Source organism: Schistocerca serialis, chromosome 7 (assembly GCF_023864345.2).
Source record: "Schistocerca serialis cubense isolate TAMUIC-IGC-003099 chromosome 7, iqSchSeri2.2, whole genome shotgun sequence".
NCBI classification, from domain to species: domain Eukaryota; kingdom Metazoa; phylum Arthropoda; class Insecta; order Orthoptera; family Acrididae; genus Schistocerca; species Schistocerca serialis.
The window spans coordinates 148,424,994-148,430,993 of NC_064644.1; positions in this window are offsets into that span (position 1 = coordinate 148,424,994).

The window sequence follows — 6,000 nt, forward strand, 5'->3', positions numbered from 1 at the left end:
TTCACTTCCTCGCGAACCAGTCGCACCTCGTGGCGTAATCCGTCCACTGAAATCCAAATTGCCATTTCACATAAAAGAAAAATTAGTCGTCTCCCTGACGACGACGCAAAATATTTTTTTAAAATGACTTGACGCTATTTATTTACTCTACGAAGAGATCCAACAACGCCAGTCCCGGAACAGAAATTATATTATTTACGTAGTGGCTATGCCTAACTTGCAGGCTACCCAACCCAACTCAAGCCTGCAGTCAAATATTTCCTTCGTGGTGCCAAGAATACAGAGAACAACTTCCAAAACTCACCATCACAATACAATGCAAATAACTACAGTCATCTAAACAACTACACACAAGGGGGCAGTTCCTACAAAAGACCAAAATTTAATAATTTCAATCCGAGCACAAATCATAACCAATACACACAAAACACTAACAACTTCCGTAGTGGACAATCTTGAAACCAAAGACAGTGGCAGATACGTAATACGATTTACACAGCACCACAAAACCACATGCAAAACCAAAACTTTTATCCACATAATCAATTTCGCTGCAACCAACTGTGGCAGCCACTTCTGCAGCAGATACAACAGAACAATTATACAAATCAAAGCAACATGCCGACATCATCTCATACCAACAGCAACACCAAAATCAACCCAGAGAATGGCGAAGCCAATACCTACCGGTACATATAATTAAAATGCAAAGTGAAACGCCACCTCCAGCTAGCATTGATACAAAGAATTTAACTACCCAAGAGATAAAGTAGACGCACTCATTACCGTGCCCCAGGGCGTCACTGAGGAATATTTGGGGGAGGGGGGCAGCTTCGACACATAGTTATTATTCGAAACACCAGACACTAACACACCACACAGTAATACGATCAGATTCACACCACATGAAACACACATGCTATTCATGAGATTCAAACAACAAGGAAACTTAGCTGATGACCTCACAAGTGATAAGAAGCAGTGTCGATCCAAGAAGAAACAAATTGTGTTGTCATTCACTACAGGTACTGTAGGAGGATTACCAACTACTGTTGTCATTGATATAGGTGCTGCAGTCAGCTTAGTATCACGGAACTTTTATGGAAGGTGGAACGAAGTGAGACAGTTGCAGAATTTCCTGTTCAGAATTGTCAGATACTCACTGCATTAGGTAATAAGTTTAGGGTAAGTAAAAAAGTGTTTGTGAAGTTGCCGACAGGCAATGGGACTACACAATGGCCATTCTTCGTCGTTCCACAGTTATCTACGAATTGTATTTTAAGTATTGATTTTTGGTGTGAGAAGGACTCCTCTGTAGACTTATTCTTAAGTATATGTAATTTTTTAAGTGAAGACAGTGAGATCTACGTGAGATTACACACGAGAACAGTTGAAAATGACCAACACTGCACTGGATATAAACTACAGAAGATACACAAGATTGATCAACGCTGCACACCTGCACCTATATCACAGACAGAATATGAATACGAAGACATATAAACACAAATAAATTCCAAGCTTCCAGAATCCACAGCGATCGATCAAGAGGAAAAGTCACAGTAAAGGATATTCAAGTGATAAATATGAATGTATTACAGAAAGACCCCGTGTGATCAAAACTTACACATACACCATCGAAGTGCAGTCTCACCAGATATATTTCCATAAGTCTTACAACGTACCTATATCTCTACAACCTGCAGTTTGGCACGAGTTAAAGCAAATGCTAGCATGGAGAATTATAGGGACATCCACTTCCGCCTCTTCTAATCCGTTACACGTAGTGCGAAAACATAATGGAAAATACGCCCTATACTTGATGTCAGAGCTATTAACCAAACAATATTACCAGTCAGAACACAACCTGAGAATTTAGAGGAAAAGCTACAATGATTTTAGGGCGCCAAGTACTTTTCTACACTTGACTTGAGAAACGCATTTTGGCAGGTACTTCTCACACCTGAGTCCAGGAAGTACACTGCTTTTAGGTTTGCTGGTCGTAACTATCTATTTTATGTATCACCTTTTGGTCTAAAGTTCAGGAGCATTTATAACCGCTCTGAATACTGTTTTAGGCGATGGTTTGATGGAGTCTATTACATACTATGTTGATGACGTACTCATAGCCATGAAAACATGGACAGAACATGCTGAAACACTAAATATATTACTGCACACAATTACACTTGAAGGAGTAACTTTAAATGTTGATAAGTCAAATTTGCATCTTCAGACAGCAAATATGTAGCATACATAACCAATGCACAAAGCATTAGGCCAGATCCTACAAAACTTTATGCAATTAGACACTTTTAAAGCCTTACAACTAAGAAACAGTTAGAATCATTACTAGTATTATGTTCTTTCTACCGTCGTTTTCTTCCTGAACAATTTCTCAACAGTAGGTATCTGTTAAATTTGTTGAAAATAAAAAAAACAGACATAGGTTTGGGACCAAAACTATCAGAATGGCTTTATTTGAAGCAAAGAAGCTTTGGTAAACTCACAAATTCTTGATCATCAGTGCAGATCAAAATAATTGGTTTTGCCAGCAAAACTCTTACACAATGTGAAAGAGCCTATTCGACAAACAGAATTAGCGACCTTATCCATAGTCTGGATTTTTAAGAAGTTTAACCAGTGCCTTTATGGCAAACACACTAAGATATAAGCAGATCACAAAGCACTCACTCTTCTCTTTACATGCAAACTTATACACCCCATATTGACACGTTCGGCACTGTCTTTACAAAATTACTTATCTGAAATGATACACGTCAAAGGCAAAGATAACATCATTCCTGACACACTTTCTAGGTTACCACAAGGGCTACACAATAATAACACAGACCTTGAAAACACAAATGACTACAAAATCTTACTCATGCAATACTACACAGACTTTGCAAAAGCATGGCTGCATTACAAGATGAAGACACACACTGGAGAAAGATCAAAGACATTTTAACACAACCGTGATATCACCCACTGAAGACAATGCTTCACATCAACGTACTCTTTTACAGAAGTCCCCCACAGACCACAAACTGGTGCTTTTGTATTCCTGCTGATTCAGTTAACAAACTCAATGAATTCCAGAATGAATTCTCATTCTGGAAACATCCCCCAGGCTGTGGCTAAGCCATGTCTCCGCAATATCCTTTCTTTCAGGAGTGTTAGTTCTGCATGTTCGCAGGAGAGCTTCTGTAAAGTTTGGAAGGTAGGAGACGAGGTACTGGCAGAAGTAAAGCTGTGAGTACCGGACGCGAGTCGTGCTTCGGTAGCTCAGTTGGTAGAGCACTTGCCCGCGAAAGGCAAAGGTCCCGAGTTCGAGTCTCGGTCGGGCACACAGTTTTAATCTGCCAGGAAGTTTCATATTAGCGCACACTCCGCTGCAGAGTGAAAATCTCATTCTGGAAACATCCCCCAGGCTGTGGCTAAGCCATGTCTCCGCAATATCCTTTCTTTCAGGAGTGTTAGTTCTGCATGTTCGCAGGAGAGCTTCTGTAAAGTTTGGAAGGTAGGAGACGAGGTACTGGCAGAAGTAAAGCTGTGAGTACCGGACGCGAGTCGTGCTTCGGTAGCTCAGTTGGTAGAGCACTTGCCCGCGAAAGGCAAAGGTCCCGAGTTCGAGTCTCGGTCGGGCACACAGTTTTAATCCGCCAGGAAGTTTCAAACTCAATGAACACACTCATGCAGTATGGGGACACTTTGGAATAATAAATTGCTCCACAAAACTACTCACATGCTGTTACTTCACCAACATGAGAGGCAAAATATACCACATAATCAGCAAATGTATACTATACCAGAAGACAAAACCACAGAACAAATCCACGAAAACATTTTACCCACAAAACCCAGAGAGATAATTTGTACAGATCAGTGGACCTCATCTCTCGCGCACAGGATGTGTTAAATACATTTTAGCCTGTTATGATACCTTTCCAAAACATGTTAAACTTTGTGCACTCAAATCACCCACAGCCACTACAATCATCAGGAGATTTGAGGAAGACAACATTTCACATATAGGAAAACCAGCACATATACTACCTGATAAAGTTTCAAATTACACAGGATAAAAATGGAAACAGTTTTTGAAGACAACAACATTAAGTGCATTTTCATCTAAAAATTTTCACCTTCTGCCAACCCCTGTGAAAGGACATTCAGAGAACCAAATCGTTTCATGAGAATCTACATCTCTATAAACCATTCACATTGGATACACTATCTTGCCTTGCTTGAGGAGATTCACAGTCATTTAAACATATACAAAACATCTTACACACAATCAGAGATCATGTCTAACACAGCAGAAAACAATGAATGGAGTAACCCTTTACCAAAAGTACACAACACAGAAACCAGTTATGATGAGATAGTTAGAGAAGTATTCACAGCCATCAAAAAACAAGCAGAAAGCAGACACAACTATTATTTATCCACCATCCAGAAATGGTTCAAACGGATCTGAGCACTATGGGACAACAACTGAGGTATCAGTCCCATAGAACGTAAAACTGCTTAAACCTAACTAACCTAAGGTCATGACACACACACCCATGCCCGAGGCAAGATTCGAACCTGCGACAGTAGCGGTCCCGCGGTTCCAGAATGAAGTGCCTGGAACCGCTCGAGCACAACGGCCGGTGGACCATCAAGAGAAGACAAAGTTTTGCCATTGGTATGCTACTATTATTAGGAACACACTTCAAATCTTCAGTACTTTTGACAAGAAATGCCAAGTAGTGTCCTATGTTTGAAGCTCCATACACAATTATTAACGTATCTCATCCAGGAGCCTGTTTGTTACATAAGACCAGAACCAACCGAACTTTAGGCTTATACACTCATCAACATCTTCAGGTATTTTAGTTCAAGCAGTAAAGCAGCAACCAGTAAGCAAGTAAGTGCTTGAAGACAGTCGAGGAAAGAAGAGAAACAAACTGGTAACCTTAGTTTTAACAATTTTTTTTATATTTCAGCAGCTAATGAGGACATCTGCAGCAGAAATAGAAGAAAGAAGAGGACACATCTTCCAAAATGCTCTGTACATTATGCACCATGCATAACATAACCCATGGATTATGAGACTGAGACAAGAAAAATATATAAACAGATTTCGACTTAAAGAGAGGCTGACACTGACCCGTACAACCTCTGAAATAATTACAAATTAGGTTAGACACAAACTACAGTACACAAACAACACAGTCCAAGTAGGCACACATTTTCACAACACTCTTCATAATAGTGTAATTGAAGATTGTGATATGCTACTGTATTTCATTGAGATATTTAATATTTTCATTTTGTAAATGTACACTTAGAACTGAATGTAGATCTTTCATTTGATGTTGTGTCGAAACAGCCATTATATTTTTCAGGCCAGTGTATCTCCCAGATTTAATCCATTTAAAAACCGTTAATCCTTATTATTTCCAGAAAGGAAAATGATACATGGAACAAAGTATGGGACAAAAACAGCAATATGTAACTATTTTGTTAATCAAGCCTATATTCTCATGAAAGGAACCATGTAAAGAAAAAAAATGCTTGCAGTAGTAATGAAAACATTAAAATCTATGTAATACTCTGTGTTTTTGTAACATAACACTATGTGCCCTATTATTTCTTGTATCCTTGTATATATGAATTTATGCCATGTATGTATGTATGTATTTACGTATGTATCTATGTTATTATTCTGCCATTTCTGTGCAAAACCATGTCTATGACATGAACTATGTATCAGAGTGTAATTAGCTATCTGAATTTGACTAACGCAGCTAATACAGTTGAACTAATGGATAATATGTGTATTCTATGGTTACGAATGATTTGCTATTTATGCAAGAGGGACCATTTTTCTCTGCCAATGCAAAAGATGCTTAAATTTTGTAATGAAAGCAAAACAAGTGCTGTCTGCCTTTGAACATTTTGCGCTAGTCCTGTATCATTGCAAGGGCATGAAATCTATGAACTATTCTG